Source organism: Condylura cristata, unplaced genomic scaffold (assembly GCF_000260355.1).
Source record: "Condylura cristata isolate star-nosed mole 26May11 unplaced genomic scaffold, ConCri1.0 scaffold00039, whole genome shotgun sequence".
Lineage (NCBI taxonomy): Eukaryota > Metazoa > Chordata > Mammalia > Eulipotyphla > Talpidae > Condylura > Condylura cristata.
In genome coordinates, this window is record NW_004567140.1 from 5,014,336 (window position 1) to 5,027,100 (window position 12,765).

The following is a 12,765-nucleotide window of genomic DNA, read 5'->3' on the forward strand; positions in this document are numbered from 1 at the left end:
GTCCATGAAATATCATCAGATTGTTCTATGAATTTGATAAACTTGCCAAAGACCTTATTTCTTCTATGATAAGATATATAGTCAATGTACTATAAAGTAAAATATATGAACATCATTGTAATTAGTAGACCATATTGTATAATTTGCATAATATATACTTACCACTGTGTTTAATACATGTGCGGTACTCCACTTAAAATTATATGACAACATGTGCCCCCACATAATAAAGGCAATGATTCCCTCCAGTACACACATCAGATACTTAATTTGATTTGGAGATAACTAAACCATGGAGGTTGCCAATTTCTCGTGGTTACAGTGCTTTAAGCACCAATTGCCTTTTAAATGGGTTTTGGGACAATTATGGCAACCCAAGCTGAACAAAAAGGAAGAAGCTGCCATTCCAACAGTCTCCCTTTCCTGATGCCTGCATCTGTCTAGAGGTGATGGGCAGGTTATGCCCAATCACAAAGGGAGCTGACCACCACAATCCCCATCCAGCTAGACCAGGAATGTGTTTGCTCTGGTGGCCAATGAAGGACACTGTGGGGACAGAGACTTCATCTGTTTGCTCACAGCATAGGGTTGGCACAAGTAATTGATGACATTTGAGGAATGGCAGGAGGGAAGATGAAGGAGCAATACAACATTACCAAGGCCCCAGAAGGTCCCAGTCAAGAGACAAGATGGCCTCTTGTTGGGGTGATCATGAGAACTCAGTCAATGGGAACCAGACAGTCAATGGGAACCGGAGGTCTAGATGGGCTCTGAGATTCTAACTAGGCTTTCAAGGATGAATGTAAACTGAAGAATGAGGTAGAGATAAGAGGGTCCTTTTCAGCGAAGTCAAAGAGCCATCATTCATCCAATTAGGCACCTTTCTCCTCAGCAGAGGGGTTTTGGGAAACAGAAGGAAGGAGTCCTGGTGCCTCTCTACAGGGGCATGGTTCTGTGTGCACCTGTCTCCACAGATGGCCAATAACCTTCAAACATGTGCATGCAAGCATGTGTGCATGGTGGAGATCATCACCTGACAGTCTCTGTGGGGCTGTGCATCATATAGCAGAAGCACTCTGGCTGCTTTGGGCTGCCATGGCAGAGCAGTGAGGAGAGAGTAGGGAGAACTCGAGAGGACCTTTCTGTCCCTCTGGTAGCCAGTGGAACGCCGCTCCACTGGTTCCATGTGGTGAATCTGAATTGCCTCCTCACCAAGGGATGAACAGACATTAAAAGAGCAGCTAATGTAAGAAAATGGTCCCAACAAAATGCAGCCTATCAAAGGGACTATAAAAAGAAAGTGGGGTTGGCCCTCCCTGGTGGCGCAGTGGGTTAAAGCACAGCACTGAGAAACTCAAGCCACTTCCACATGAGTTCAATTCCCGCCTACCCCAGGGGGGTGACCCACATGGCATGCAGACCTCTCCTGGCCCGCCCGCCTTTCCCCTCAGCAGTGTACTTCATTGATCTTCCTGTTCTGCTGCCCACTCTGTCTCTGGTGAATCTTCTCACCCTCCACATCTCTGGCCTGTACCCCAGTTCTGTATGAATAAATAATCTTTAAAAAAAAAAAAGAAAGTGGGGTTAATGGTTAATGGTCACACTGCTGAGAATCTAGGGAGTAGCGCTCAAGCCCAGCATGGTTGATACTCAGGAAACCTCCCCAGCGCTCACCACTAGGTGATGTCCATGCCTCCCACCAACCCAAGGAACTGGCAAGAACCATTCTCTTTACGTCACAGGTGGGGACAAGATTCCTTGAAGATCATACTAGGAACAAGCAGGAAAATGGTTCCTTCAAGGACATCGAAACAGGCCTTTCAGTTTACAGCTGAGAAAATGAGATCCAGAAAGAGTGATGCACTGGGCCAAGGTCAAACAGCTGGTAAGATGCCCAGATAAAGCCAGCTTTGTCTGCCTCCCAGTTCAGCGTTCCTTCCAAAACACTCTGTAAGGATACAGTTGTGACTGGTCCAGGCTCCCAGATAGTGGGATTGGAGGGAAGACTTCAGCAAGGGTCTTTAAACCTGGTTCAGCATCTTTCCATGACCTCCCTCTGGGCCTCACCCGGGCACCAGTTCACTGCCCCCTCCTGCTTCAGCCTCACAGAGGGACACTCTGGGACTCCCTCCAAGGGGCTGGTTCATGGTGAGCCAGCAGAGCATGGGGGGCCCCATGACTAAGCACTTGCTGGAAGTACAAGTCCTGGTCTTTACTACACGACCAGGCTGCGTTCCCAAACTGGGGCAGAACATTTGTTATTTTGCATCAACTCTGAACACTGAATAGAAAGAAAAAAGTGGGGCACTTGAAAACTGGCTTTCTCAGTGCCAACAAAGTGCCATTATTTTAACTTCATTTGTGTGGTACAAATGAGAAGGAGATAAATGTCGTGTTCCAGCCAGAGTCTATTAGTGGGTATCGGTGGCAACATGGAAACACTGCAGTCTGGCCATGCTAGGAAAGCGAAGAACTTTACCAAGGGCCTCAGCTCTTAAATTCCTTCTGCCCGGGATTTCTGTATTGTGAGGCATGATAGAAATGATACAGTGGGACCCCCAGCCAGTTGCCTATCACGTTTTCAAAGTAAATATAAATTCTAGCTGGGTAAGCTTGGGTATGTACCTCAACCTCTCTGGGCCTTAACTTTCTTAAATTTGACATAATGCTGATAAATGCTGACCTGCTTGCTACACTACTTTTGTGTGCACGTCAATTAAGAAAATGAATGGGAAATCACCAGCGTTGCACAAATGTTATTAATTATGCATTACATGTTTTCAACATGCAAAATAATTATGCGCCTAATTAAATTGGATGCATAAGTATGTCATTCAAAATAAAATATACTGCTCTTTCACACCCCTGACGCTACTTAAGTCCTGTGAGGTCCAATAGAAGGAAGAAATGTTCAAGTTTTATCCTTTTATTTTTCTTACTTTTAATTTCATTTTAATAAATTTCCATTAAAGTATACCTGTCATGCAGAAAGAATTTGAGGAATTTTCCCAAAGTGAACACAGTACCACTACCAGCACCCAGATCACACTTGGAAAGGGCCCTCATATTTTTTCCCACTCTCCATGCCAGAAGTCACCAAAACCCTGGCTTCTAGCGTCACACACTAAACCCACCGGTGTTTGATCACTAATAACAGAATCATACAGTATGCCGGTTTCTGGGTCTGGCGTCTTTCAACATGTTGGAATTCGCCCCCACCGCTGTGCGGCACGAGTGTCTTCGTTTTCATTGTTCTTTCACATCTCATTACATACAAATACCTTTACTGAACCATTCTGATGTTCAGAGACCTGTGGGATGTTCTCAGTTTGGGATTAATATAAAAAATGTATATAGATTTCTGTGAATATATAACAAGGAGAGGGACTTGGGGCCGCAGAATGCATGTTAAGTTTTACTAGATGCTGACAAGCCATTTTCCAAAGTCACTGTCCTAATTTGTACTCAGTTGCTCTGCTTCCCCACCAGCACTTGATTTTGTAAGTCTTTTGACATCAGTCATGTGCATTGTCATGGAATGATATCAGGTTTTGGTTTTGTTTTTTTTTTTAAAGATTTTATTTATTTTTGCATACAAGGTCTAGGGTGTGGGCCAGAGGTGTTGGGTGGGGGCTGTGGGGGAGAAAGAGAAGATTCATCAGAGACAGAGTAGGGAGCAGAGCAGGCAGATGATGGGAATACACTGCCATGGGGAGCAGCGGGCAAAACAAGAGAGTCTGCTGCGCCATGTAGGTCACTCCCTGGCTGGGGCTCGAACTTAGGGTGTTCAGGTGGGAGCGCTGGTGTCTTGTATTTTATTTATTTATTTATTTATTTATTTATTTATTTATTTATTTATTTATTTATTTATTTATTTATTTTTATTTTACAAAAGTTTATTTTTACAGCATTTTATACATTTTTTTTTCCATCTCAATTGTAATCCCTGCGGGTTTCCCATCACCATGGTGTCTTGTATTTTTAATTGCTCGCTCCTGATGACTAAAGAGGCTGACACCTTGTCAAGTGGTTTTTGGTTATGAGGATAGACATTCTTTTTGTACATTTTTGTCTTTTGTGGCCTATGTACTTTTTAATTTGAAGGAGTTCTTCATATTCTGAATGCTGACTTGTAAATCTCCTTCACCGGGAAAATAAAGGTTCCAGATTGGAAGGAAATTTGACCAAGATTCTCCACATATGTTGGTAAAACTCACTGGAACAACATCCAGGGACTAAGACTCTTATGACTCAGATCTTAGGTTACAGCTCTGTAACATAAGAAATAATGTTTTGGTTTTTTTTTAAAGATGTATTTATTTATGCATACAGAACTGGGGTACAGGCCAGAGATACAGGGGTGGTGAAAGGCTGCACCAGAGACAGAGTGGGGAGCAGAACAGGCAGATCGACGAAGTACACTGCTGAAGGGAGCAGCAGGTGAAACAGGAGAGGTCTGTTGCCATGTGGGTCAGCTCTGGGCCAGGATAGAACTGGCACTGAAGCGGCTGCTGTTAGCTTGCAGTGCTGTGCTTTAACCCACTGCGCCACCAGGGAGGGCCCAGAAATAATGTTTAAGTAAAACTTGAGAGAATTAGTGGTAATCAAGTTAAATGGTTTTTTCAGAAAGCAATGATAAAAATAAAATTGTATCATATAATGTAAAATGGACATACAAAGCGGTAGGTAAGCCGGTTCCTGGAACAACTACCTAAATTCATGCCTCACGTCTGTATTTTAAAGTACTTAAATCTATTTTAATTAATTTTTTCCAATTTTCTATTTTGAAAAATGCCAAATCTATAGAAAGATGAAAACATAAAAATTCCCATATACATATGAACACTTTTCACCTAGTAAGAGAGTCTCTAGTTGTGAACATTTGGCCACTTTTGTTTTATGTGTGTATATAATATATAACAAAATAGAAGTTTTACTAGACACTCCCACCCTTTGTACATCTGCCTATTCAGGTTATTTTATACAAATGGACCACTTTGTATGTGGTCTTTTGGGACTGATTTTTTGCACTTAGCATAATATTTTCAAGATTTATTCATGAGGTAGCATGCGTCAGCACTTTATTTTTCTCTTATTGTTGAATAATATTGCATGGTACGGATGTGATTTTTTTATTCATGTGGTGGGTATCCAGTTGATGGACAATTGGGTTGCTGTTACCTTTTGGTTATTATGAATAATGCTGTTATCAAAATTTGTTTACAAATTTTTGTGAAGATATCTTCATTTTCTTGGTCATAGACTTAAGAGATTTGCTGGGTCATATTGTATCTCTGGGTTTAAACTTGAAGGAACTGCCAGTTCATTTTCCAGAGAGGCTATATCACTTTACATATCCATCAGTGTTGTATGAGGGTTCAGATTTCTCTACATGCTTGCCAACAAATATTATCTGTTTTATTACAGTCATCCTAGTTGGTGTGAAATGGCATCTCATTGTGGTTTTCATTTGCATTTCCCTGATGGCTAATGATCTTGAGCATCTTTCCATGTGCTTACTGGTCATCCGTGTATCTTCTTTGGAGAAATATCTATTCAGATCCTTTGCCCATATTTTGGGAAATTTATTTATTTATTTATTTTAGGATTCATTTATTTATGCATACAGAACTGGGATCCAGGCCAGAGTTGGGAGGGATGGGGGGGTTGGGAGGGGTGAGAGGATTCACTAGAGAGAGTTGGGAGCAGAACAGGCAGATGTACTGAAATACACCTCTGAGGGGAGCAGGGGGAAACAGGAGAGCTCTGCCACACCATGTGGGTCAGCTCCCTGGCCAGGGATTGAACCCGTGCTGCAGTGGCTGTGGTAGCTTCATAGTGTTGTGCTTTAACCCATTGTGCTACCAAGGGAGGACCTATTTTGGGAAGTTTATTAAGTTGGAAGAGGAGTAGCCTTTTTAATATCCCTTTGCAAAGAGTTGCAAGTAATTTCCCTCCCCACCATTGATTGCTTTTTTTTTTAACCCAAGTAGCTTTCACGAATTTTTTTTAAAAAAGATTTTTATGCATACAGAACTGGGGTACACGCCAGAGGTGCAGGGGCGGTGAGAGGATTCACCCAAGACAAATTGGGAAGCAGAACAGGCAGATCGACGAAGTACACTGCTGAGGGGAGCAGTGGGTGGTCAGGAGAGGTCTGCCGCGCCATGTGGGTCAGCTCCAGTGCTGGTGGGGATCTCATGCTGCAGTGGCTTCAGCTTCTCAGTGCTGTGCTTTAACCTACTGCACCACCAGAGAGGACCACTTTCATGAATTTTTAATGAAATATATCAGTCCTTTTTTTTTCTCTTCTTTTTGATATGGCTTCTGGATTCTGAGTCAAAGTTGGAAAGGCTCCTCCTCCAAAGTTATAAGTGAGTTACCCTTATTTTATTTGTGTATTTTTATGGCTTCATATTCACCATTTAAACTTGTGCTACAAGTGAGCCAGTCACTTCAGTTGCAAGTTCAATCCCCGGCCAGGGAGCTGGCCCAGCAGACCTCTCTTGCATCGCCTGTTGCTCCCCTCAGCAGTCTACTTCATCGATCTGCCTGTTCTGCTCCTCACTCTGTTTCTGGTGAATCCTTTTACCCCCTGCACCTCTGGCCTGCACCCCAGTTTTGTATGCATAACCAAATAAATCTTTAAATCTTAAAAAAAAGGTGTGATTCCTATTCTAAATAGGAATCCAGTCATTCCAACAACGTGCTGAACTGTCTGTCTTTTCCACTACAGTCAGGATATCTTCTTTATCATATTCTGAATTCCCAGGGTCTGTATCTGTTCTTGGATTTTCTGTGGCATGTTTCTTTCACTACAACTACCTTGCTTCAATGATTGAGGTTTTACAAGATGACTTAAATATCGTAAGATGAGTCAATTGTTCATAGTCTTTTTCCTCACTATTTTAGTTAGCTTATTTTTTTCCAGTGGACTTAGAAACATGCTCACCTGATTAAAAATAAAACTCTCCATATCTCATTATGACCATATTAAATGTACAAATTAAATTAGGGGGGACATTTTGTTATGATGAATTTTCCTATCCTTTTAGGTTCTCATTTTGTATATTTGTATATTAATCCTTAGCTCTTGATTATGTTATTAAATAATTTATTTTGTTGATACAAAGAACTAGAATTGGATTTACTTTAGTTACGTCTTCTGATTCATTAGTTTCTACTTTTATCATTACTAATGACTTCTTTCTAGTGTCCTTCAATTTATTTTGGTATAATTTTCTAATCTTTGATCACAGAGATTAATTCATTTTTATCCTTTTGTTATTTTAAGGTTGTGATTTTTCCTTCATACATTGCTTTAGCGATGCATTAGTTTTCTAGGGCTGTTATAACAAGTGGCTTAAACTGCAGAAATATATTGTTTGACATTTTAATAGGTTCAAAGTCCAAGATCGAGGTGTTGGTACAGTTGGTTCCTCCTAAAAGCTGTGAGGAAGAATCTGGCCCATGTTTCTCCTGTTACTTCTAGTGGTTTGCTGACAATCTTTGGCCTCCTTGGTTTTGGGGGGACTGTCGCCATCGCTGCCTTCACCTTCACTCAACATTCTCCCTTTGTGTGTGTCTGTGTCCAAATTCCCCCTCTTCACAAGGACACCAGTCTTACTGGATTAGTGACCACATTTTAACTTGATTACCTGTCTAAAGACCCAATCTCCAAAAGCGGTTACATTCTGAGGTACTGGGGGTTAAGATGTCAGCACATGAATTTAGGGCCACACAGTCAACCCAAAACAAATTGTATATACCACAGATTCTCATAAAATGCAATTCACTGTTGCTGTTTTCCAAGACAGGCTTCCATTTCAGTTTTCATTTCCTCTTTGAAAATTAAAGCCTTTAAAAAGATTTTTGCTTTCTGTTTTGTTTCAGAGTTTAATTTAATGAATTATAAACATTATATCTGCTTTTTAGAGCTCATTGAAGATTTATTTATGCATTAATATATAATCAGCTCCCATGGTTTGTGGAGGAAAAAATTATTGTTATTATAGATATTTATAAATGTTGCCTTAAGAAAGCTTGAATTCATAGAAACAGAGGGTAGATTGGTGTTTCCCATTCTGTATTAAATCACCTTAAATTTATACAGTGCTCACTGTCAATTTAAACTCATGAGAGCTGGTAAAAATGCTGTCTACTGAATTATACCCCCTCTGTAAAGTGCCCTTTTCCCTCATTCAAGTGCCTTTGTCCTGAGCCCATCTTACCTAACAGTCAGATATCTACCCCTACTTTCTTTATCTTTGCATTTTCCTAGTATAAATTTGTCTATTCTTTAATCCTCCAATTTTTCTGAATTTCTTTGTTTTAGATTTTTTCTTCCATATAGCAAAATTGTTTGCTTTGTGATTCATTCTGAACATTATTTTGTCTTAATAACGATTTACTTTTATTAACAGTTCAAATATGTTTAGCCTTTTTTTCAATTTGTGCTGTTACTGAATAGCTCTATTTTTAACTCTCAAATTCACTAAGTAATTTGTAGTCTGTGAAATAATTTGTAGTTTGTGAATGTATAGTTACTCTGATATTTAAGGTTTGCATGTTTGTTCTAATAGTTGCCCTTGTTCGTATAGCATTACTTTAATGCCCTTAGCTATTTACCAGAAGTAACAAAGGAACGATTTTCTCTCCCTTTCTTCTGTTATGTTTCTTAGGTTTGCCAATAGCTCAGAGATGAGGCCACTACCAATAATCAATAAACACTGATAAACTGTTGTTCTAAAAACAAAATACAACCCCCCACCCCCAAACAGACACATACACACACACACTGCCATGGAAAATGTCTTCATTCTTGTCCCTCTTCTACCAGGATATCCTGAGCTATTTTATCTAGAACCACCCACCATTCTAGTTTGAAAACCTTCTCTCTGGACTTAAATGCAAGAATCCTAACAACCTCAAGAGAGAAAATGATAGTCAATGTAGAAGATCCCATCACATCTGCACTCACTTTCATCCATCTCCTGCTTTTTTTATTGCCCCAAATCTGGATGTCAAACGAATAAAACCAGTGATGGCTGGAAGAAACTAGGGCTGGATTTCTACAAAGAAAGCTGTTTCTAGGGTCTGGGCCTCATCAAATAAGACATATAAGATTGGAGATAAAAGTCAGGAATACAGAAATAGATGTAAATTTAGGAGACATATCTGATTATCAGAATGAGCCTCAAAAGCTACATGGTCCATCACACCCGGCTGATGTACATATAAGACTTCTACAGGTCGTGGCTAATAGTTGTACTTTATGCCTTTTGAGTCACAGTATTTCATTTCAGATAATGAATTAGAAAGGTGCTTGGCCCTCAGAATCATCCAATTCAAAGCACACCCCTTGTGCCATTGATTAGCTGACCCTCCATTTCTGCTATAAAATAAGGACAGAAAGGATATGAGCTTATTGATCACAAAAGCATCCTTTGTTGGTATAGCAGAATTTGATTATATGTTTTGAGTCATGGTTATTTCAAGGGTCAGAATAGACAGCAAAGTACTTTCCATGTGACACTACTGAACATCAGGCACCATTATTATTATAATAGGAGACTTTCTGGCACTTTCTTTTGGGGAAACGAAAAGAAAGAAAACTAAACAATTCTGTTCATCTGTGGAGCTGTTCATGGCAATGTCTTTCCCCCCAGCCTAGGAATGGGTGTCCCCGAGGGCAGCAGGGCTGGCTGGGCAGGAGTGAGGATTCCAGAGGAATCCTCTTGTGTGTACAGAAATCTCCACTACACCAGAGTCTCAGGCAAAAGCCAATATGTGGGAGGCTTTGAGAGCCGTAATTAAAAGGTCAATCAATTTTTTCCAACTTAAAATTACTCAACTCCGACTTTTACAGTGCACATTAAAAGAATTCATGATCTGTTCTGTTTGGGTGGAATTCAAATCTACTGAAGCAAATCTACTCATTCTGTGTCCAAGGAACAAGTAACAAAAGGCATTCTTTAGACAAAGGTAACTAAACCAGTGCACCCTCAGGCCAGCCCCTTTTATAGAATCTGTCTTTACAGGGGAAAGATCTACAGATAAGCCTCAGAACTTTCGGTTCTCCTGTTAACTTGGAGAACTTTTTCTAAGTGTCTTAAGTATACACTTTCACTCTTAGCGAGGATGAGCTGTTGTCCATTTGTCTAATCCTGCTCTCCAAACTCCACTGCTCTAGACCAGGGACCAACAACCCTTTTTTCTGTAAAGGTCCAGGTGGTAAATATTTTAGACTTCATTGACCATAAGATCTCTCTTACAATTTTCAATTTTGCAATTTTGTATCTATTGCCAGACAATAGATACACAAATGGGTGGGGCTCTGCTCTACTATAACTGCATTTATCATCACTGCGATGTAAAGTTCATATACTTTTTATGGGTGGTGAATATTATTCTTTTGATTTCCTTTCAACCATCTGAAAATGTCAAATCCACTCTTTTTTTTTAAAAAGATTTATTTATTTGTGCATATGGAACTGGGGTACAGGACAGAGGTTCAGGGGCTGTGAGAGGCTTCACCAGAGACTAAGTGAGTGGGGAGCAGAACAGGCAGATCGACAAAGTACACTGCTGAGGGGAGCAGCAGGCAAGACAGGAGAGGTCTGCTGCACCATGTGGACACCTCCAGGGAGGGGATCGAACTTGCACTGAAGCTGCTACGGCCAGCTTGCAGTGCTGCACCCTAGCCCGCTGTGCCACCAGGGAGGGCCCATAAAATCCATCTTAACAGGTTGCACGAAGAGCCGCAGTGTGCCAAATGGCTGTTGTGTGCTGAATCCTCCTTTATAACGACAAGGAACAGGGACAGGAACTTAATCATAATTGCCTTACTATCTCTTTCCTTGGTGTTCAAGTCTGACAAGGGAACACCTGAAATTTTGGAGTCAGAAAGACTCGGAATGACAGTTCCACCATGTTTTGGCTTGGCTCCAGGTGGGCAACTGAATGTCAAGTATATTTTATTTTTGCTTTTATCAAGAAGGCTGGATGCAGTGGCTCCGAGGCTGACTCGGTGACTCAGTCATGGTATTGAGGCCACACGCTCTTTCTTCTGTGGTGGTGCCCTGCATCACTGGCTTTTCATCTTTATGTGTGTTATCAATAGTTGCAAATGGCTGTCTCCATTTTAAGCATCATATCCTTCATGTTCAAGCTGTGAAGGAGAGGGCTGAGGAAGTGCCGTTTCAGTCTCCTCGTATAATACTCTCTCCAACCAGGGAGCCAGTCTAAGATGGTCAGCACATTTGATTGCCTGGGGACTAAGAAAACACAGGCTGATCTTCCTCACAACATGGCTATCTAAGCAGACTCCGTGTTGCCCACATCTGAGTAACATGACCAGCCATGTTGTGGGGAAGGCCAGTCTTTTCCATCGAAAGCAGGGGGGATAGACATGGGAGGGCTTGGGGAGACCCTTAATGGTATTCATGTCACAGATTGTTGTGAGGACAAGTGAGGTGATGTGTGAGAAGCATTGACATGTTAAGTGCTTGGTCAATTGCCGCTACTATTACAAATTACACTGGCTACTGATAAATACCTTCAAAATCCTGAAATATTATCCCTACACTCAGTATGAAACTGACAGAACCAGATGAAGTAAGAAAGCCTCCTTTGCAATATCCCTCGTTACATACACTTAAAGCAAATGAAGAAAGATTAAAATGGAATACAGTGTGGATGTGAGGGGGGAAGAGAGATATTAGGCTCCAGATTTACTTTAGACTGTATGGAGCGCGGTGTGTGTGAGAGTGTGTGCATGTATGTGTATAATCAAAGAGAAAAACCTGGTGGTGATAGATAATGCTCTGCATCCTGCCTGTTGAATTAGATAACTCAGACACTTTCCCCAGGCTTAAAACCTGAGTCATTCTTCCCTCTCTCTTTGCCTCTCCCTAGTCGGTCAATAAGTCCTGTAGACTTTGCATTGCACTATGTATCATATTTGTTCTCTATTTTCCAGTACCCAAGCACAGCCTTTATCACCTCCTGTACAGACAACTGTGAGAAACTCCTGAGTGTTCTCCGTGTCCAGAGAGACCAATAACAATCCATTCTCACCTTCCTGCCATGCTCTTCTTCCTGGCGGAAAATTCTGACCATGCCATTTTCTTGCTTGAAACTTTCAGTGGTTCCCCAATGCCTACAAAGTTCAAGCTCCTCATATTATTCAAGCTGTTCCTCCCTTCCCTGCCCCCAATCTCTTTTTCTTCTCTTCTTTTCACATAATCAGAGTGCACCTCACATAGAAATTTCTCTCAGTTGTCACAACCAACCCTTGCTTCCACCACACATACTTTCTGCATTCATTTTAGCTCATCCATCTCTGCTCTTCTAGACCCTATCTATATGGCAGATGGGTAGTTTCCATTTTTAGTTACACTGGAACACTGTTGTGGAAGACTCGAGAGAGTCCAGAATTTTATGGACCACAATTTGTGCAAAACTATCTGATTAGATCAATAAAACAGTCGATAATTGTCTCTATATTTTCTCAGTCCCCAGGCAATTAAATGTGCTGACCACTGACAATTTAAAACTGAAATGCCCCATCAAGTGAGCTGAGAAGGCCATGGCTGAGGCCAGCAGGCCATCAGGCTCAGGATCTGGACTGGACATGGAAGGGGTTCATCTGGCCCCCCACTTTAGAGAGATACCAGAGGGGCTTTCCCAAGGCAGAGGGCTAAGTCTCTGGCATCATGCCAAAGCTGAAGAGCCACTACCTTTGATGCCAGGCACTGAGCTGGA